The sequence below is a fragment of the Narcine bancroftii genome, chromosome 1 (assembly GCF_036971445.1).
Source record: "Narcine bancroftii isolate sNarBan1 chromosome 1, sNarBan1.hap1, whole genome shotgun sequence".
NCBI classification, from domain to species: Eukaryota; Metazoa; Chordata; class Chondrichthyes; order Torpediniformes; family Narcinidae; genus Narcine; species Narcine bancroftii.
Window position 1 is genome coordinate 132818737 of NC_091469.1, and position 22864 is coordinate 132841600.

General features: G+C 41.3%; 1 protein-coding gene and 1 long non-coding RNA gene across 5 annotated transcripts in view; both read right to left on the minus strand.

Moving 5' to 3' along the window:
- The window catches only part of LOC138764416 (storkhead-box protein 2-like), a 407299-nt gene that overhangs the window by 150265 nt on the left and 234170 nt on the right, over positions 1-22864 (minus strand). The window lies entirely within an intron of this gene.
- Positions 11457-22655, minus strand: LOC138764446 (uncharacterized). Its single transcript, XR_011358164.1, has 2 exons — positions 22402-22655; positions 11457-14233 (listed from the first exon to the last, which is right to left on the minus strand). It is a non-coding gene; the product is annotated as an uncharacterized lncRNA (long non-coding RNA).

The following is a 22864-nucleotide window of genomic DNA, read 5'->3' on the forward strand; positions in this document are numbered from 1 at the left end:
ATTGTATTCTTGGAAAAATATTCATTTTAATGCAATTCATTCATCCTATTAATGTCATTGGAAAATCTTTCCATCTTTTCAAATTCTCTTCCAATTTTTTTAACAATGGCAAATAATTTAATTTAAACAAATTACTTGTATTTCTACTAATTTTAATTCCTAAGTATTTAATTGCTTCATTTTGCCATTTAAATTTTATCAATCTTTTACATTGAGAGTAATCCACATCCACCATAGGCATTACTTCACTTTTATCAACATTCACTTTATAACCCGATCCTAACCCAGGTGCTAGGTTTGCTGAATAGTTGAAGACTTTTGGAAACAGTTGAGAATGACCTAGATAAATGGGGAAAATTAATTATGTTTTCAGAGAGCTCCTTGCTTTGACATGATTGTGTTTGATTGACATGGAACAAGCTTTGGCTATGAATTTCCATTCACCTCATTTTCCTCTTTTGTCCTATTGCCTCAATTCTGGGAAATATGCATGCAGGCTGAAAAGTTTTGCTCCGTATTTCTCAAAGTTTAAATGTTACATAAATTAGAAAAGGGTCTTCTTGTATCATACAAGATCATTGAATCAATTGCTAAAAGTGGAAATGCTCATAATGTCACTTATTTTGCCTTCAGTGTCCATAGCAATATCTGACGCAATGAAGTTAAATGGAAAATAAATTATACAGGCAATTCCTTTGAGTAATTCCACATTTCACGAAGAATTAATGAGATGGCAAGGGACAGTTAAAAACAATTTTTATTACAATCCAAGAAATGAACATCTCCTCCACAATCTCCATAAGTACTGGAGCACCACAAGACTGCATTCTTAACCCTTGATCTACTTACTTTATACCTACGACTGTGTGGCTCTGTACGACAATAACACCATCTACAAATTTCCTAATGATATCACAGTAGAGGGTTGTTCAAAGAAAGGTGATGAGTCAGCATACAGGAAGGAGATTGAAAACAGCTGGTTAGTGCACCAACAACAAGCTTGCACTCAATGTCACCAAAACCAAGGAGATGCTTGTTGATTTCAGGAAAGGAAAACCAGAGGTATATGATCCAGTGATCACTGGGGGATCAGAGGTGGAGAAGGTGAGAAAATTTAAGTTCTTGGGAGTCACTATCTTGGAGGATCTTTCCTGAACCCTACACATTAATGGCATTGTGAAGAAAGCATGTCAGCACCTCTACTTCTTCAGGAGTTTGTGGGGGTTTGGTGTATTACCATAAACCCTGGTAAATTTCTACAAATGTATGATGTAAAGTGTGCTGACTAGCTGCATTATAGTGAGAGAAAAGCCCTCCAAAAGTTAGTAGACACAGCCCAGGATATCACAAGCAAAACTTTCCCCACTATTGAGAACATTTACAGGGAATGCTGGAGATGGAGAGCAGCAGCAATCATCAAGGATCCACACCACTCAGCTTGCATTCTATTCTCGCTGCTGCCCTCAGGAAAGAGGTAGAGGTGCCACAAGACATTCACCATCAGATTCAAGAAGAGCTGCTCCCCCTCCACCATCAAACTCCTCAATGACAAACTCAGTCAGGGACTCATTTAAGGACTCTTACTATTGCACTTTATTGATTTTTTAAATTCTCTCTGTATTGCACAGTCAGTTTGTTTACATTTATTATCTGTTTACAGTTCTTTATTTGTTTACATGTGTATGTTGTGTAGAGTTTTTTTTGCACTTCCAATAAGTGGTAATTCTGCCTTGCCCACAGGAAAAAAAATCTCAAGATTGTATGTGATGGTATATAAGTTCTCTGACAATAGATCTGAAATCTGAAAATGTTATTCCACTCTGCAAGAGAATGACTCTCTGCTCATGGCTAAGCAAGGAAACAAGGTGATGGAAGAATTGTTTTTTGCCAGAAGGATTAAAACAGATACTAAGGGATTGACTATTTTCATAGAAGTTAAGAATTACATAAATGAGAACAGTATTCCAATTGAGCACATAGATGCCTGTGCAACTGATGGTGCCTCTTCAGTGGTTAGATAATGCAGATGGTTCATGACATACCTGGAAAATGTTATACCTTTGGTCTATACTGTTCACTGTGTCTTTCACATGGGAGCACTTAGTGGCTAAAAATGTAGGAGGTCATTTAAATGCTTTGCCATAAAGACTGTCTTTCTTTGGCTTGGCTTCGCGGACGAAGATTTATGGAGGGGGTAAAAGTCCACGTCAGCTGCAGGCTCGTTTGTGGCTGACAAGTCCAATGCGGGACAGGCAGACACGGTTGCAGTGGCTGCAGGGGAAAATTGGTGGGTTGGGGTTGGGTGTTGGGTTTTTCCTCCTTTGCCTTTGGTCAGTGAGGTGGGCTCTGCGGTCTTCTTCAAAGAAGGTTGCTGCCCACCGAACTGTCCAGCTGCGCTGGGTGGGTCACGTCTCCAGAATGGAGGACCATCGCCTTCCCAAGATCGTGTTCTATGGCGAGCTCTCCACTGGCCACCGTGACAGAGGTGCACCAAAGAAAAGGTACAAGGACTGCCTAAAGAAATCTCTTGGTGCCTGCCACATTGACCACCGCCAGTGGGCTGATCTCGCCTCATAAAGACTGTAAATTTTATAAAACACATGCCCTTCAAGACCGTCTATTTTGGAAGCTGTATGAAAAGATGAACATTTCCAGACTGCTGCATACCAAAGTGTGGTGTCTGTCCAAAGGAAATTGTCTTTGCTGTTTTGTTGCATTCTGCGACATGATTGTTTCCCTTCTTTCTCATGGAGAAAAACTCATTGATGCAATGGTGGAGATATTTTATCTTTGACAAACTCAATTTATTCAACAAGACCTTACAGGGAAAACACAATAATCTTATCGATAGTAAAGAAGCCATTGTTTCTTTCTTTAAAAAGCTCAAAGTATGTTTGAGCAGTATCAAGCTTTACAATTTCCAAATCTCAACTTGAGGCACTGAAGGATGACAACATTACTGTTTATGTGAAACACCAAATACTCACAGATCTGCAGGAAAGATTTAATGACCTGCAAAACCTTAATATTCCATATTGGATATTAGATCCATTTGAGGAACAACCCACAATGTTGATGCAGAGATTGAAAAGAGTTTTGATTGATCTTTAGAGTGATATAATTGCACGCCGCAAGTTCAATCAATTTTAAAAAAAGAATTTTGGATTAAGAACGATCCATCCAATAGATTTCCTAAACTACGGGGAAAGGCCAAAATATTTTCTATTGCCTTTCTCTCAACATACATAGTTCAATGTGGACTCAGCAAGGTAGTTTCTCAACAAAATCCAGGAAAAGACTTGAAATGCCAACGAGACGTGATCTTCACTATCCAATTTAGAACCTGACGATCAGAAGGACTTGCACAGGAAAATCAAGGTCAAGGAGCTCACCAAAAAAATTCATTTTATAAGAATTATTTTTTTAAAGTTCTTTTTATTAATTTTTCACACCCTTAAGTTTATGCTATAGGTTCCTCAATGACTAATTGCATACAAACCACTGGCCTCTAAGAAACTTTTTTTTAAATTGACGGATACATGTTCATGTTTTCTTCTTTCCTACATGCTCAAAAAGAACGATTTCCTATGTCTCTGTTTGTTCTGGAACCACAAGCCACAGTTGTTAAGCTCAGAGTAAAAAGCCTCATGTTCTTTTCACCTCACGCAACATACCTATTTTTTGTTTTTTTTTATGCAGTCAGTAGGACAGAAGTACAGAAGAAACCAACTAAACTAAGAAAAAAATTGGCAATCGTTCTTAAATTCCATAGGAGTACAAATATAATATGGATCATTGCGCCTCACCACCCTACCTTCCCCATCTATCTCTCAATCAATGGGGTGGGGGGTGGGGGAAGGAGTTCCATCCCATCCCAACCAGGAAAAGTCAAGAGAAGAAAACACCCTGAGCACTGGCCGCCGTGTTGTGACAAGCCCTCAAAACCCTGATATATATCTTATACCTTTTGTTTCGAGTGTCCTGGATGTTGTGTGTAACTGATTTTTTTCTTTGTCTTGGCTTCGCGGATGAAAATTTATGGAGGGGGTAAATGTCCACGTCAGCTGCAGGCTCGTTTGTGGCTGACAAGTCCGATGCGGGACAGGCAGACACGGTTGCAGCGGTTGCAGGGGAAAATTTGTTGGTTGGGGTTGGGTGTTGGGTTTTTCCTCCTTTGTCTTTTGTCAGTGAGATGGGCTCTGCAGAAAACTATAAAATGGACAATTGTAAATTGTATTCAATGCTGATACTGTTAACATTGATACTGATAACGTTGGTAACTGTTTGACTTCAAGTTTGGAAAACCATAAATAAAATAGTAAAAATAGAAACCAATTGAACTTGACTCTTTCACAGGGAAGGGGGGTCCATAAACTTTGAGTAGAGTCCTAAAGGGGCCAAAGCCAAAAAAAAAGATTTTGAGAATGGCTGTTCTAGATTATGGGAATATTCTTTTATTGAGGTGACTAAAGATTTCCCTTTTTTCCATCAAATCATATCTGCACTATTGAAACATATCTTCCTTTTCTCTGTAACTATTTATTCATCTAACCTTCTATATTTATGATCTATTTTTCTGGCTCATGGCACATTATGGTAATCATATTTATACTACTATTGTTGGTAAGTCTTTTGTAACTGTTGGGTTGCAGCAAGAATGAATTTCAGTGCTTCAGGACATATACTCATGTAGATAACAATAAACTCTCTCACTGTATTGTATCAATTCACAAAGATGCAGTCTATTGTTTGTAATTCTGGTTCTCCCCATTTCTGGGAAAATGTGGATGGGTACAGAAGAGATTTACAAGGACAGTTCATGGATTAGAGTGTATGAGCTATTAAGCGAGGTTGGACCCACCTGGGATATTTTCTCAGAGGGAAAACCTGGTAGAAATGTATAAAATTAAGAGAGATATATATGTGTATGGTAGACAGTCAGAATATTTTCCCCAGGGTCAAAATGTCAAATGTTAGCGACTCATCTTGCAAGGCAAGATTTTTTTTTAAATCAGATTGGTAGGTGCCAGGAATGCGCAGCCAGTTGCAGGGGTAGAAGCAGATAGAGTAGTTCTGTACTGTTTAAGGGAATGGAAGCTATAGATCATGTGCAGGCAAAAGAGTTTTATTTTAATTTCCCACCGTGTTCAACATCATGGGCCAATGGGTCTGTTCTATGTTCACTGAAGAAAGATTTGCTATTCTCATTACAATTTAAATTGTGAGCTTCCATCTTCTCTTGCTGTCAGCCAAGGGAGAAGTGTAAATGAGTCATCGTCTGTATGAACCAGGGTTGCTAGATAATGCTATAGGGCACAGTTTTCTGAATCTTTTTCAACCTTCCTCAAATCCACAGGCACCTAATTTCATCTGCTTTGCACGACAGCCCAGTTCAGATTTTGATTGCTGCCTTGCATTTAAACTTTGCGAGTGGAAAATATTGCTCATTTACTCTTGAACTTGCTAACAGCTGTTAATAACTAGTCTCCAAGAAATTCAAGCCACTTTCAAGGTTTTTTTAAAATTATGTGTCCTAACATTATGAAAATCCACTTTATTCACATCCTGTGTTTGTTGGTGTACATTGACTCCTGATAAGCCAAGATATTAACTTTAACATTCTTATTTGTACATTCACATCTTTCTAGGGTCTCACCCTTTCCCAGTCCTACCATATTCTTTTCTTACTATCCTCATTTAGCCCTGATTTTAATTAGTTTGGTATTGGCGATGGTGGATTTAGCTGCACACGCCCAAAGCTCTAGAATTTTCTTTTTAATCCTCTCTTCCTTCTGCTGTCCAACAAACTTTCTCAAATGCCTTAAAGTGAACTTTTGCCTCAAAATCCTGCAAAGTACTTTGGGTCATTTTTGTTTGCTATGTTAAAGGTGGCATACAAATGGAATGAGTTGTTATTGTATTTTCTAGCCATGATGTCGAGGTGGGTAGCAGTGAGAAAGGCTCCAAATATTTTTGTTTGCAGGCAAAGCTGTTTTTTTTTATGAGGGCTTCAAATTCCTCTTTAATCATATTTGGAAATATGTATCTGGCTACTCCAGTTACAAAAAAAAACTTGACATCTGTGCATTAGGTCATGTGAAATCTTCAAATTTTCCAATGAGCTGCCCGGTACAATTGCTTTCGAACTTTCCAAGCTTCAGGTGACCTTCAAGATCAAATCCACGAGATGCATGTCATGCAGAAAAAATGCTTGGATGCCGCAGATGAAGCAGGAATAAAAAGTGAGGAAAGACAACTGGCAGGAAGAATAAACTGCATGGTCCCCCATAACATGCTCATCAAAGAGCCGATTAAATCATGCACGGGTGATTTATTACTCAGGCTGAAAAATTACTGGCAAGTTAATTCAGGGTGGCAGAAATAACATTGCAATATTAATTTAGAACAGAAGGATTGAGTTTGCCATTTCTGAAACTTCACTAAATGACATTATATCAGAGCAGAATGGTAACATATTGCACCCGTCAACTGCCTCATTATAACCTGGTTTGTGACACATTAATGGCTCCATGGATGAATCATTGCTCTCCTCCATGGAGATGGTCTTTTTCATTCTTTATTTACTTAGTTCATCTCGAATAATGGGAGAGAAATTGTCACGGAGGTTGGTACAGCAGCTGGAGGTGGACATCAATGATCAAAAAGAACCTGTTATCTGATGCATTCAAAGCTACAGAGAGACAGAAGAGGATAGTGAGTAGATATAAATAAATTGATCTGGGATTCAACTTTCTTTCCGAGCAAAGGCGGAAGCAGATAGGAGGAATGTAAACAGGGCATTTTAAACAAGAAGGATGATGTTGCCCTCTCAACCCTGACTTGACAACAACTGCTCAATGGAATAGTTGACAAGTCTCAAGCTCAGTCTAGAACAGAATCAGAATTAGAATTAGGATCTGCAGCAGCGTTATAATGGAAACATTTATATTATGAACCATCTTATGACATTACTATAAAAAAAATAATATTAACAATAAGAGTGCACAAAAAGTAAGGCCGTGTCTTTGGTTCATTGATTACTCAGGAATCTGATGGCAGCGGGGAAGAAACCGTCCTTGTGCTGCTCAGTGCTCGTCTTTAGGCTCCTGTACCTGTTCTCTGATGGTAGTAGATTGAAGAGGGCACGGCCTGGATGGTGGGGGTCTTTGAGGACAGTGGCTGCTTTTTTAAGACGTTGCCTCGATGGAGTCTGGTGCCTGTGATGTCTTAGGCCAAGTTAACAACCCTCTAATTTATTCTTGTTCTGAGAGTTGGTGCTTCCATACCAAGCAGTGATGCAAACGGCCAGAATGCTCTCCAAAGTACACCTGTAGAAGTTTACAAGAATCTTCGGTGACAAGCCTAATCTCCTCAGACACCTCATAAAGTGTACCCCCTGGCGAGTTTTCTTTGTGTTTACATCACCGTGGAGGCTCCAGGAGAGATCCTTGGAGATGTTGACACCCAGGAATTTGAAGTTCTTGACCCTCTCCACTACTGAGCCCTCGATGAGGACTGGGTCTTGTTCCCCTGACTTCCTCCTGAAGTCCACAATCATCTTGGTTTTGATGACTTTGAGCGCAAGGTTGTTGTCATTATACCATACAACAAGCTGATCTATCTCCCTCCTGTATGCATCCTCAATGTAGATAGCATTGAGATTGTGCCTGCCCACATAGTCATGAGTGCATGATGAGTACAGCAGTGGCTAACCATGCATCCTTGGGGTGCACCCCTGTTGATGATCAGTGAGGAGGAGATGTTGTTTCCAATTTGTACTGACTGTGGTCTTCCAATGAGAAAGTCAAGGATCCAGTTACAGAATGGGGTACAGAGACCTAGAGTTTGTAGCTTCTTGACTGAGGGAATAATGGTATTGAAAGCTGATCTGTAGTTGATGAAGCGCGGCCGTATGTATGAATTGCTCTTTTCAAGCTGATCCAGAACTGAGTGGAGAGTCAGTGATATTGCGTCTGGTGTGGAGCATTTGTGACAATAGGCAAATTGCAGTGGGTCCTGATCTTTACGTAGGTATGTGGTAATTCTGGCCACGACCAGACTCTCGAAGCATTTCATCACAGTGCAAATTAGTGCTACTGGGTGGTTGTTGTTGAGGGAGCCCACGCTACTCTTCTTGGGTACTGGGATGATTGATGCCCTTTTGAAGCAGGTGGAACCTCTACTGCCGCAATGAGAGGTTGAAAATGTCCATGAACACTCCGGCTAGTTGTTGGTACAGATTTTCCATACTCTGTCAGGGCCTAACCCCTTGTGAGGGTCACCACCTTAATGATGTTTTGACATTGCCCTCAGAGGCAGATATCACAGGGTCCTCAGCCTTTTCAGGGATTCTAGTAGACACTGTTTTGTTCTTCGTCTCAAACCGGGCATGGAAGGTGTTCCGCTCATTGGGTAGTGAAGCATCGCAGCTATCGAAAGTGTTTGTCCTTGCTTCATTGGTTGCACCCTCTGCCATAGCTGACGTGTATCTATCTCTGTCTCTATCTTCCTCCAAAATTGCCTCTTTGCTTCAACAGTGATTACTTGTCCCCTTTTGTTGAATTGAATACAATGAAAAACCTTGTTTTGCTTGCTCTTCAGTCAAGACAACCAATTCTTGAGCACAACAGATAATGCAAAATAAAACAAAAGCTCAAAGTATGTATTGTTGGAGAGAATAAGTTCAATTAAAACAGTGCAAGTGTAGTATCATTTTGCTAATAAAAAGTGAATTCCCACAGTGGGGAAGGAACTATCCTTGAATTTGGTGGTGTGTATTATCTTCTGTCTCATGGGAAGAGCAGAAGAGAGGGTGACCAGGATGGGGTGGGTCTTTCAATATGTAAGCTGCTTTCCCTAGGCAATTGGAAGTACCAATTAAATCATTGGAGGGGAGCTTGGTTTATGTGATGACTTGAGCAGAGGGTAGTAGTAGATGGAACATATTCTGCCTGGTGGACAGTGACTAGTGGAGTCCTGCAGAGATATGTTCTGTGACTCCTGCTCTGTGAATTTTATAAATGTCCTGGATTAAGAAGTAGAGGGATGGATCAGTAAGTTCGCAGATGACATGAAGGTTAGAGGTGTTATGGATAGTGTAGAAGATTATCAAATGTTTCAACGGGTTATAGACAGTTCAATCCGGTTATGTGTGAGGTGATGCATTTTTGGAAGGTCAAACTTGAAGGCACAGTGCATGATTAATGGAAGGATTCTTGCAGTATGGAAGAACAGAGAGACCTTGGGGTCCAAATTCATTGATCTCTCAAGGTTGCCATGCATGTTGATAGATTAGTTTAAAAGGCTTATGGTATGCTGGCCTTCATTAGTCAGGGGATTGATTTTAAGGTAATACAAGGTAAAACTCTGGTGAGGTCACACTTGGAATATTGTGTTCAGTTCTGGTTGCCTCATTACAGGGTGTAGAGAAGATTTACCAGGATGATGCCTGGATTGGAGAAAGTATCTTATGAGGTAAGGTTAACAGAGTTAGAACTTTTCTTTTTGGAGCAAAGGTGGATGACAGGTGGCTTAATTGATGTAAGATCATGAGAGGAAAGAATAGCAAATACCAGAGTACATCTCCATAAGGTAAAGGGAGGAACATTTAGAGAAGACATCAGGGGTAATCTTTTTTACACAGAGAGTAGTGGGCGCTTGGAATGCATTGCCAGGGGTGGTGGTGGAGGCTGGTAAGTAGGGAATTTTAAAAGCATCTTAGACAGTCACGTAGATACAAGAAAAATAGAAGGTTATCGATCTAAAGTAGGGAAGGTTTCATTTGTTGAGTAGATTACTATCAGTGGGCACAACATTATGGGCCAAAGTGTCTGTACTGTGCTGTAAAATTCTATGTTCTGTAGCGAACGAGCAGACTGAGTGAACGAACGAGACTAGCAGTCGGTGGGTTCGTCAGAACTCGTGAACTTTATTATGGCATTCCAAGCTCCTGCCCCCACGTGCCGGAAACTGCGTCATCATGACGCAAGCGCACTTCCCGCATGCTTGTGGGCCCCAAGCTTTTGCCAGAAAAGAAAGACCATGCAGCACCATCTTTGATCCGGCAGCTCCACTGACAAAAGTGTAACACATGGAGCCGGTTCACCTGGCCATCAAATATGTGCATCACCACACAACCCCCCCCCCCCCCCCCCTCAGAACTGGCTCTAGTGTCTGTGTTGTGCAAGGTTTGCACATTCTTCATTTTAGGGAGTCTACCCCTGTGCTTGGCAGGCTGTAGTGAAACAGGCTAGCTTAAATCCAGGTGTACTGGTTTCAAATGGTCAATGCTGAAAGGCTCCTTCTTTCCCCCAATGTCCAGAGTGAAAGTAGAGCTGTTGTTGCGTATTTCTTTATAAGGGCCCTTGTAAGGTCGTTGGAGGGACAAGCGATGCATGCCCCTGTGGACGAACACAAACTCGGAGTGCTTTAAGTCTTTGGGGAGGGGGATTGTACATGATGAGCTGGTGGTTTTGGTGCGAGGTTGCTTAGTTTTTTTGTGGAGTCGTTGTAGCACTATGGTGTTTTCGGGCTCCTGGTTGTGAGTGATGGGCAGGAACTTGCAAGGAACTGTACACCATCTCGACTGATGATGCCTGTAGGTCTTCCCTTAGGGCTGTGTGGATCCCAAGAAAGACCCAGGGTAGCATGTCCACCCAGATGGGGCTCATTAACCTGGCCATGAGGGCCAATTGGAGGTGCCTGTGAAAGTGTTCAACCAGACTGTTGGATTGGGGTTGTAGGCTGTGGTGTGATGTAGGTGTGTGCCAAGTAGGCTGGCTATTTCGGACCAAATGAATTTCTGAAGGGCAGAAATGAATTAGGCTCCTCGATCTGTGGCTCTGCCTGAGATCCGGCCAGCTGACTGACGGTGGACTCATTTTCTTGCTTGGTCCACCATAGGATATCTGCTTTGGCAGCGACCTTTCTGGGGTTGCTAAAGTCTGCATGTGCCAGCAGCCAGCTGAATGTCATCAGGCAGCTGTTCTAGAAATGCCTGCTTGAATATGAGGCAGGGTTTGTGACTCTCTGCCAATGTGAGCATCTGGTCCATGAGGGCGGATGGCATCTGTCTCCCAGGCCATCCAGGTGCATGAGCCTGGCTGCCCTCTCATATCTGGAGAGCCTGTGCATGCTAATGAGTAATGGTTTCAGTGCATTGTATTTACCTTCCTCCAGTTGGGCCTGGATGAGTTTGTCTACGCTGGCTGCTGTCTCCTGGTCCAAGGAGCTGACCACATGGTAGCATTTGGTAGAACCGGAAGAGATATGTTTAATTGAACTGTGTCTCCACCTGTCTGAATAATGTGTGGGTCGGAGTGTCCAGAAGGTGGGTAGTTTTAGCGCAACGGTGCTTACTGCTGCAGCGTCCATGCTGAGGAGTCCAAAAAACATTTGGACTCATCGGGGTCACCTATGTTGTGAGCGAGCTGATTGAGTGAATGAACGAGACCAGCTTGTCAGAACTTGTGAACTTTATTATGGCTAGCGTGCTGCCGTTTTAAGGCATTCCAAGTTCCCGCCCCCACATGCCGGAAACTGCATCATGGTGTCACAAGCATGCTGCCCGCACTCATGTGGGTCTCAAGCTTCTGCCTGAAATGAAAGACCGTGCAGTGCCATCTTTGATGCACTGCTCCACTGATGCACACGCAACATACGGAGCCGGTTCGCCTGGCTATTAACTATGTGCACCGCCACAGTTCTATGTTTTATGTTCTTAATTTTTAAAAATATTTGATTGAGTTTAACAAAACACAAGGTATGTAAATGATAACATAAATGAAATATATATTTGTCACATATCAATTGAAAATTAGAAGCATAATAATTACATTAACTTATTTAATTTATATAGGCTGCCAAATTCTATAATTATAATAATTAAACAATTAAATCTTAATTCATATAATGTCCAAAAATTATACAAATAAATACATATAAAATTCCCTTACACAAGATATTTTATGCTTCTCTCATGTTGTTCTGTGATGTGATCAGTAATCTGTCTTTAAATCCCCCCTTGTTTGTCTGAATAATAAAAAGGAAAAAAAAATCTCCTTACTAATCTACCCCCTCCCTCTAAACAAGGTTATCTGTATATATTGTAAATATGAATCGAATAATGGCCCCCGTCATCAGGGAGAGAATCCCCAGAGCATCCACACCACTTAAATCCTCAGATTATGATAGTAATCCATGGCCCTTATCAAATTTAGACTTTGCATCTTTAATATTATATCTTATCTTTTTCTATGGTTCCATATTCAATGGTTACATGATATCATGTCTTACTTAAGTTAGGAAAAATTTAGATATGTTTTATGTTCTAACCCCATGCAATTGCTTGTGGTCTTGGGCAGAGTAGTTCCTATACCAATACTTTTCCACTTCATTAACATGAACATCGGAATGGATTTAGGAATCTGGAAACAAGGACATGTAAACCTCAGTGCACATACAGTTAGTTGGGATTAACAACAACATCTTTGTTATTTTGGCTGGCACTATTCCAATTACCAGTATGTATAGATCAGCAAAGTCAATGATGCCAGTGAGGCAGATCCAAAATAAGTGACCTCAGAGGCATCCCAGAAATATTAAGGATACGTTACTTGACTCCAAGGCCCAGGGCAGTGAATTTGCTGGCCATCTCTTAACAGACTTGTGTCAATTATAGCAGAAAAAGAACAATAATCTGTCTATTTTATTTTACCTCACACTCACTGTTAAATTCTCTAAATGCTCCATTTGACGGGTGTGAATTTTTGTTTAGTCTGTTTTCATTTGCTGCAAAGTTCACAGAGGTTTAGAGGTGATCTACACATCTTTAATGCGCCAGACATATCGGATGTCTGAAACAGTTAACACTTTGTTAAATTGATTGGTTTTCAGAATTCTTTAAGAACAATTACATTTTTTTTAACAGGCTACTTCCTATAATTTTGCCTGGAGGAGTGAAAATTGATGAATAAATGACCATATTATAAACAAGACTAAATCAAAATGTGAATGCTTTAACAGAGGGGTATTGTATTTTAATGGCATTGCAAGCTGTTGGACTCATCAATCATTCCAGTTTTGCCATCAGCTTATTTGGGTAAACTGGTTAATAATTACTATTCTCAGAACTAGGTGGCCTTTTGAAATTTTAGATAGCAGCAATTTACCGAGAACAGAATACTGGAGCCTTAATATTTACACATCCACAATTACTCTAACTCAGGCTGTGGGACTGGTCAGTCACACACCATATTAACAGTGCAAGCAATAGCAATGAGCAGCCTAACTAACTGGAAGAGTCAAGACATATTTTATGTTTGCATTGGGAACTGCAATTAAAGTTATGGAGACACACGGGAGAACTGCAGATGCTGGAATCTGGAGCAGCTCGTTTGGATGAATGGTTGACCCGAATCATTGATAATTCTTTTCTTCCCACTGATGCTACGTGACCCACTGAATTCTTCCAGCAGATTGTTTTTTTTTAATTAAAATTATTGTCTGCTGGTCCCTCACAACCTCCTCATTAAGCAATAACAAAGAAGGGTGGGAACAATCACTGAAGTCCCTGGCACCTTACTTGGTGTCAAGTGAATAAGGATTTTCCTGTTCCTGCCTCATCCATTACAGTGTTGAAAAGTCTGTGACTGCTAATAGAATCGTTACACAGTAATAATTGGCTCTTGTGCTGCAGAGAGACTTGACTTGCATGCTCAGGTGCAGGCAAGAAGTGTTGAAAGGTTCACTTAGGTGCCATGTGAACAAATAAATAAAGCTGCTTCTGCCTCTAAACCACTGGGGACTGGATGTCAGAGCTACAAGACCACACATACAGTGTTCTCGTCCTCATCAGATAACCATTGAATGATTGAGGCAACAGAACCTGCTACATACTTGAGGGGTGAGAAAGGCCATTAAACTAAAAGTCAAATGTTAAGTCCTTTACCAGTATTGGGTGATTGGGGATTCTTCAAAGCCAGTGCTCTGGCTTCAGAAACAGTTGGTCATTGAAATTCTCCTTGTGGTTATTTTGCAAGGAATTCCGTTATTCTTTGAAAGAAGGGTTCAGGTCCAAAACATCAGCAATATCTTTGTCTCCTGTTGTCACTGAAAAGATTGATTGAATTCCTCCAGTATTTTGGTGTGCTTTTTAACTACAATCAGAGTATCTGCAGACTTTTGTGTTTCACATTGAAATTCTTCTCCCCATGCTTGAAACAGAAATGTCAACCTGCGTGCATGGAAGAAGGAGAGAAAGAACAGTGTTTTCCACAATAGAATAAAGACCAGGCTGATCTGACAATCAGTAAGGATTTTGGAATTACCGCTTGCTTTATGAGTCCCTCTCTTAGAATACAAAAAAAAATCTTGCACTTTAGAGCACCTTTCTCAACCAAAGCATATATAAAAATCCTAAAAGCCAATGAAGTACTTGGAGGTGTTGGAATGTAATGCCAACCAACTAGCTGGAGTGTTCATGGACATTTTCAACCTCTCATTGCTGCAGTCAGAGGCTCCTACATGCTTCAGAATGGCATTAATCGTCATGGTGCCCAAGAGTAACGTGAGCTGCCTCAACGACTATCGCCCACTAGCACTAACTTATGCTGTGATGAAATGCTTTGAGAGGCTGGTCATGGCTAGAATTAACACCTACCTAAACAAAGGTCTGAACCCACTGCAATTTGCCTATTATCACAATTGCTCCACAGCAGATGCAATATCACTGGCTCTCCACTGAGCTCTGGATCACCTTGAAACCAGCATCTCATACATACGGCTGCTCTTCATTGAGAACCACTCAGCCTTCAATATTATTATTCCCTCAGTGCTTACGGTCAGTACGAATTGGAAACAACGTCTCCTCCTTACTGATTATCAACACAGACGTACCCCCCAAGGATGTGTGCTGAGCCCACTGCTCTACTCATTATACACCCATGACTGTGTGGCCAGGCACTATTCCAATGTTATCTACAAATTTGCCGATGACACCACAGTTATCAGCGGAATCACCAAGAGCAATGAGGAAGTGTACCGAAGGGAGATAGAGCAGTTTGTTCAGTGGTGTCATGCTAACCATCTTGCACTCAACAGCAAAACCAAGAAGGCGATTGTGGACTTCCTGAGGAAGTCAGGGGAACACAACCCAGTCCTCACCAAGGGCTCAGTAATGAAGAGGGACAAGAACTTCAAATTCCTGGATATTAATATCTCTGAGGATCTGTCCTGGAGCCTCCACGTCGATCCAATCATGAAGAAGGCCCACCAATAGCTATACTTTGTGAGGTGCATGAGGAGATTTGGTATGTAACCAAAGTCTCTTGAATATTTCTGCAGGTGGACCATGGGGAGCATTCTAGCTGGTTGCATCCCAGTCTGGTGTGGAGGTGCCAACTCTCAAGACAAGAAAAAACTCCAGCAGGTTGATAACTTGGCCTCTGATATCACAGGCAGACTTCACTCCTTCAAGGACATCTACATGAGGCAGTGTCTTAATAAAGTGGACTCTATCTTCAAAGACCCCCACCCACCCAGACCATGCCCTCTTCACTCTGCTACCATTGGGAAAAAGGTACAGGAGCCTGAAGACAAGCACTCAACGGCACAAGGACAGCTTCTTCCCCACTGCCATCAGATTCCTGAATAATCAATGGACCAAAGACACTGCCTTATTTTTCATGCACTTTTTATTTATTGCTGTAAGATAGTTATAATATTAATGTTTGCTCTGTGATGTTGCTGCAAAACACCGAACTTCATGACTTGTTCATGACAATAAATTCTGATTTTGAATATTGCAGCCAATTTTCCACATTTTCTGCAAATGCAAGCTGAATTTTGTTTTTAAGACATTAAAAATTATTTTTACTAGAATTCATCCTTTGAATTCTTCCATTGGAAAGATTAAATCCTCGGAAAGGATTTTCTTTGCTTGAAATCATGAAGTTTTTAAAAATTGGTTTGGTGATGAACAGCTAATTATATTCTCATATAATAAGGAAGCAAATTTGTGTGTAAATTACCATTATTGTATGATTGATTATTAAACCACTAGTTAACACTAAGAAAACTACAGGGATTGCAGTTCTGGAACATACACTTCCCAGAATGTAATTTTGTTAACTGGAACAAAGGCAATCAGGAAACTCATTGCACCTGTAATAATTGAATGTTAGCAAAAATATTGTAGATTGACATTTAGCTTGTGACAATGCAACAGGGACTTGGCAAGGTTAGCTTTAGTTTTTGTACACAGGGCAAGAGACCAGACGAATGAACAGATTATAGCAGCTGTGGACACTGTTTTTAAGGAATCAATGTTTAGAGTCACACTGAATGCTTGGAGCTCCTATAAAGGTAAAAGGAGAAAGACACATTAATTCAACACTTTTCACAATGTCAGGTTTACAAGGATGTGGTCAAGATGGTGGCTCCAATGTTGGACAATGAACCACGAGAGGTTGAAGACTCTGAAGGAACAGTGAGCCAATGAAGGGCTCCAGAAATGGGGAGAACACCCCCTTTCCCCTTCTCCTCCCCTACCACCCCCCCACCACCCCCCCCCCCCCATTCTCTCCCGATTGAGAAGGAGAAGCCTGGGAAATGATGGTAACCCTGGCAGCAGACCAGCGAATTGCTCAGTGGCGGTAAGACCCACACAGGGTATGGGCTGTTGCCAACTTGCGGATGAAGGGCTTGAACAGACTGCAGGTTACTGAAGATTGGCTCTTCGGAACCAGGATTTGAGGGGGTTCTGAGGGCAAGAGGGGCTCTCAAAGAGCCTCAGGCACTGAATGCTTCCTGATTTTTTAGAGATTTTGATCTGGAGCTCTGGTTGCTAATAGTTTGAACAGGACTCTGAGGTCACAGAGGTTACAGGAGCACTGGAGACAAATCCATGGTCACTCAGTGTATTTCAAGTGACTTTCTTTGCTTCTCTTTCTCTTATTGATAGGAGTGCCAGACAATGCTCGTGGTGACTCTGTCTGTCCTTTGGCAGGCACATTTAAGTATATCATCTATATTACATTTTTATGTTTTGTTACATGACCATAAAAAGGAACTTTGACGTGACACAGCCAGTAGAACTATTGCCTCACAGTGCCAGAATCCTGGGCTCAATCCTGACACTGGCTTCTGTGTGGAGTTTTTATGTTCTTCCTCTAACTGTAAATTCCTCTCACACCCCAAAGGCATACAGGTCAGTAAGGTAAATTGGCCACTTTAAATTGCCAAAGACGTGCTGGTGACTGGTAGGATCTAAGGGAAGTTGATGTGACTGTAGAGAGAAATTTAAAAATGGGATAATGGTTGGTTGATAGTCAACCTAATTTCTGTGGGCAGAAGGGCTTGTTTTTTTTGTATCTCTCTATGACTCTATTACATATTCAAATGTATCACTGTTAATAAGGTTACACAAGAATATCTATTGTTGCTGGGGTTGAATGCAATACACAAAACGCTAGAGAAACTCATCAGATCACAGAGCATCCAGAGAAAGTAAAAGGTAACCAATGTTTTAGGCCCGAGCCTTTTTCAGGATCATGGAAAACCAGGCAGGCACCTAAATAAAAAGGAGAGAGAGAGAGAGGAACACAGGGCAACTGCTAAGAGGTGAATACTTGAGAGGGTAGAAGAAAAGTAATGGGAGAGAGGGCAGAGGGCCAAGAAAGATAACTTCCTAATAGGAAAGGGGGTAGTGAGCTAGAGAAAAGGACACAGAGGCTTAGGGGAAGAGAAAGACCAGGGGAAGGAATTAATGGAAACTGTAGAAGTTAATATTAATGGCATCTGGTTAGAGATTGCTGAGAGGGAATACAAGATGTTGTTCCTCCAATTAGTAAGTGGCCTCGATTTGGCAATGTATGAGGCCGTGGACAATCATGCCAGTGTGGCAATGGGGCATGGTTAAAATCGTTGGCTACTGGGAGGTCCTTGATGTTACAGTAAACAGAGCGAAGCTGCTCAACAAAACTATCTGTCTGTCTGCATTATTACAAGCTCTTGTTTCACTCTGGGGGTTGGGCAGGCTGCAAGCATTCACAGTTTTCACTGCATTGGCACCATCAGGTCCAAACTATAAACAAGGTTGATGCTCTCAAGTAAGACCAAAAACAATGGTTGTTTATTCAGGGAAAACAGATGGTGAGAGAGGGTCATGTGATTATGAATCGTGTAATTGGGACACGTAAAGAAACAGAATTCAGTATTGATTAGCCAGACATCCGATAAACACAGGTGAAATGACTCTGTATGGAAATGGACATTTCTGCTGATTCTCCTTGTTGAGGGAATTATTGAACCATGGTCATTTTGACTGACTCATGCCTGGGTTTGGAAGCATTGTGGAAGTCACACGTTTCATTTCCCCAGACAAGGAAAAAGGTAATTGTGACAATCATTCATATGAAAGGACATCTTTCTGGAAGCAACACAACAAGAATTTAATTTTTTGGCAGTCTAATCACTACGTCTCTCACCTCCTTTGTAATTCTAAGCATCAGTTTAAAAGTCTGAGTTTCAACACAGGATTTCTCAGACTGAACTTTCTCAGACTTTCCAGAATTATGCCAAAGCTGTAATGGTTTGGATATTCTACACAGAAACACACACACATAAATATATTCGCACATAATTGGGTTAAATTAAAGTAAGATGTTATATTTTTAGTAATTATTAATAAATAGTTTTAAAAATAACACTGTCTTGGTGAATTTCTATTGCTGCTGGTCTGTGATGTAACAAATGCCTGGAGGCCACATCGGGAACACTGGATGTGATAAATGGCCCCCTGCGGATGCACAAGTGAAGTGTTGCTTCACTTGGAAGGTCTGTTTGGCACCCCAAATAGTGGCAAGGGTGGAGGTGTAAGTGCAAGTGCAGCACCTCTTGTGCCACGGGGGTGGGTGCCACGGGGGAGATTAGTGGGAAGGGATGAGTGTGGACGAGGGAGTCACAGAAGGGTATTCCCTATGGAAATTGGGGAGGGAAAGATGTGTCTGATGGTGACATACTGCTGTAGGTGGTGGAAATTGTAATGATTGATGTGTTGAATGCAGTGGTTGGTGGGGTGGCAGGAGAGGACAAGAGGACCTAATTATTGTTATGTATCACAGGTGAGGGGGAGGGGAGAGGGTCCAGGGCAGATGTGGGAAATAGAGAAGATGTGGATGAGGACTGAATTAATGGCAGTAGAGGAGAAGCCACATTTTATGAAGAAGAACATCTCAGATGTCTTGGAATAGAAAGCCTCATCCTGGAAGCAGATGTGATGGAGTTGGCAGAATTGAGAGAAAGCAATAGAATCCTTACAGGAGCTAGGGTGAGATGTGTAGTGAAGGTAACTATGGAAGTTTGAGGGGTTATTGAAGATGTCTGTAGACTGTCTCCCGAAATGGAAACAGAGAGATTGTGAAAGGGGAGAGAGAGTGTTGCCAGAGATGGGCCAAGTGAATCTGAGGTCAGGATGAAAGTTACCCCATCTCCCTCTCTCCTTATGCCTTTGTCTCCCTTACTCCAGCTTCCACCCTCTTCCTTTTCTTCCCCTATCAGAGAGCTATCCTTCATAGCCCTCTGCCCTCTCCCCTGTCACATTTCCACTTCTTCTACCCTACTATCTATATCCACCCATTATAACTTACCTGTTCACCTGTGCTCCTTCTCTTCCTCCACTCATCACCTCACCTTTTTATCCAGGCATCTACTTGTTTTTTTTTACATATTCCTGATGTACGGCTCAGGCCCAAAAGGCCGGTTACCCTTTACTCCCTATGGATGCTGTGTGATCTGCTGAGTTTCTCCAGCTCTTCTGTGTTTCTCTCTCGATGAAGTGCAGCTGAATGGAGTCACAGTTGCAAGGTGGGAAAGATGGCAATTAATATGCATGCAGCGAGCAACATGATGATAACCAGACTTGTCAATGACCAGGCTCACTTCAAGGTGATGATGACCAGATAAATTTGTATTTTGGTCTTGGTTTTTTTTTATTTAGGCAAGACTGAGGAATTTAGAGTTTCTGCTCCTTCACTGGATATTTGATGGTGAGCCTTGCATAACCCCATTCCCAGAGATCAACCTCATCAATGTTAGATCAGCAATAGGCCAACTTGTGTGACTCACACCTATCGCAAATAAGAGAAAGGAATAGTCACTGGATGCTGTGGTACGAAATCAGCTGTTTTAAGCTTGTGTTCACAATATATATTTGAAATGCAATCAATTGTTTTGCCATCAACTGAACAAACAGCAAGTTTAGACATAAGACATAGGAACAGTAAAAGGCTATTTATTTAGACATGAACTGATCCATTTATCCATTTTCCCACTCTGCCCCACTGCCTAGCCTTCTCCCCATAACCTTAGATGCCCTGGCAAATCAAGATACACACTACATAGACCTGGATGCACTGAAATCTTTGCCAACAGCACAGTGCAATCAACTGTCATGGAGGCATGAAGTGAGAGAGATAAAGCATAGAGACGGGCCCTTTGGCCCATTTAGTCCACACTACTCATCAACCAACCATAAACATTAATCCTATTTTCATTCCTGCCACATTCTCTTCAACTACCCCAAGATTCTACAACTCCCCTTTATACTAGGGACAAACTAACCAAACAACTGCAGGTCTCTGGAATAGGAGGAAACCCACGTAGACATGGGGTGAATGTACAAACTCTGTTAGATTTTAACCCTGGTCACTGGTGCTGTAATAGTGTTGCGCTAACCATTACGCTAACTGTGCCACCCTAATAAATATTTATTTACACTGTGTTACGAGCCCAGAGGACCCCAAAACCCAGCAGCAATAGATATTCACCGAGACAAATGGTTACTTAAACAAATGTTGCTTTTAATTATTTTTAAACATGAAAATAGAATCACACTTTAACTTATCATTGTTAATTTACTAACCTAACTTTAACTCCCTTCTAATTCTAAGGGCATGTGTATGTCATGAGTGTGTAAATTCAGAAAAGTTTGTTGATTCACAGTCCAATCTCAGTTCTCATTCCTCCACCTTCATTGGTTGCAGGCAATTCTTATACTGTACACAGAATTTAACATTTATGAAGTTCACCAGGCTTTGGTGCTAGAAAGATAAATGGTTACCACTCAGGAAGGTTCTTGTTGGTTTTAGCGAAAGAGATTTGTTGTTCGCTGGACACCCAGAAATGATTCCTTGTAATCAATCACTTCAGTGTCTTGCCAAAGAAACTTGCCCCCTCAGGGTTTTCCAGATGATAACCTCTTTCTTTCAGGTCATGACAGAGTTCCTTTTTGTTTCTCTTATTTCAAATGAAACATTAGGCAGCCAGTCCTCTCCTTTTGCATGAACCACAAGGGCTTTGACTGGGCTGAACTAAGCACTTACAACCCATCTTCCAAATGGGGTTTTCAAAAAGCTTTCCAGCTTGTCCTGTTCCAGTCCCAACTGCTGCTGCAGACTGTAACACTGCAGAACTGAATTCCCTCTCTTCTCTCTCTCTCTCTCTCTCTCTCTCTCTCTCTCAGAGAGAAAGCCTGATATACTCTCTATGCTTGCAAAACCACATGATCCTCTTAGAACAGCGAGTTCCACTCCAGGCAGCCTGTGGCTTCAATGAGTTTTTTCATCTGTTGCCTTTTTGTAAACAACAATCCATTAGTAAAGTCTCTTGGGCACTCTTCAAGGCTTTTGCAAAGGCTCTTGGCGCCAGCATATCTAGCATTAGCAGAGCTCCAGTATTTTAAATAAGATCAGTTTTAAACTGTTTGTATGTGACCTACACTAAAAAGCTTGCCCCAATTTATCTCCTAAAATCATATCTATAAACAATACAAGCACAACATAAAATCTGTCACAACTGAACCAACAATTGAGCTGAGGTGGAGTGTTCCAAATTGTCAATTAACTCAGAAAATGGACTGCACTGCAAAATGCACTAAACACAAACTAGAGCAACCTTTCCCAAAAGCATATAATTTAATTTAATTTTTTTTTAAATTTTTAGACATTCAGCACAGTAACAGGCCATTTCAGCCCACAAGTCCATGATGCCAATTTACACCAAATTAACCTATACCCCCGGTGCATTGTGAATGGTGTAAGGAAACCGGAGCCCCCAGGGAAAACCCATGCTGACACGGGGAGAACATTCAATCTCCTTACAGACAGCACGGGATTTGAACCTCCGGTCCTGATCGCTGCTGCTGTAAAGGTGTAGTGCTAACCACTACACCCAACCATGCCATTTCCTGAGAGAAATTCAGTGAATGGATGATAACTACATTTATATTTTGTGAAATACATTATTCTCATTCAATTATTGCAGTGTCACTACAGTAAAAATGTTCACAACATGAAGTATTGCAATAAAATGTGAATGATCTTAAACTTTTACTTTCTTTCCCACCTCCACAGCTGAGAATTTCCAGCCTTTTTCTGTTTATACTTAAAATTTCCAGCATCTGCAGTTCAACATCTGCAACCTTGATTGATTCAGTGAATTAACCGATCTTCTGTCTAACGTAATACAGGAGTGTTCCTCCTCCACTGTTGGTGCAGCCTCCACGTGCCGTATGGAGAGATGAAAACATATAAGGCTTACTCAAATAAAGTAACTTTAAAATTGTCCTTGTTTAGCAGAAGTTTGACTTCATCTTCTCACTGTTGAGATTGGAATAAAGGTCAGCCATTCTATAATATACAATATCTGCACTCTGCTTACAACTGTAATTCCGGTGACAAGGAGAGCAAAATGAGCTTCAGATGATGGTTTCCTGCTGGGGTCCTCCTCCTTTTTATCATGACTTGGGCTGGTTAGAATCTCTCTCTCTCTCTCTCTCTCTCTCTCTCTCTCTCTCTCTCTCTGTCCC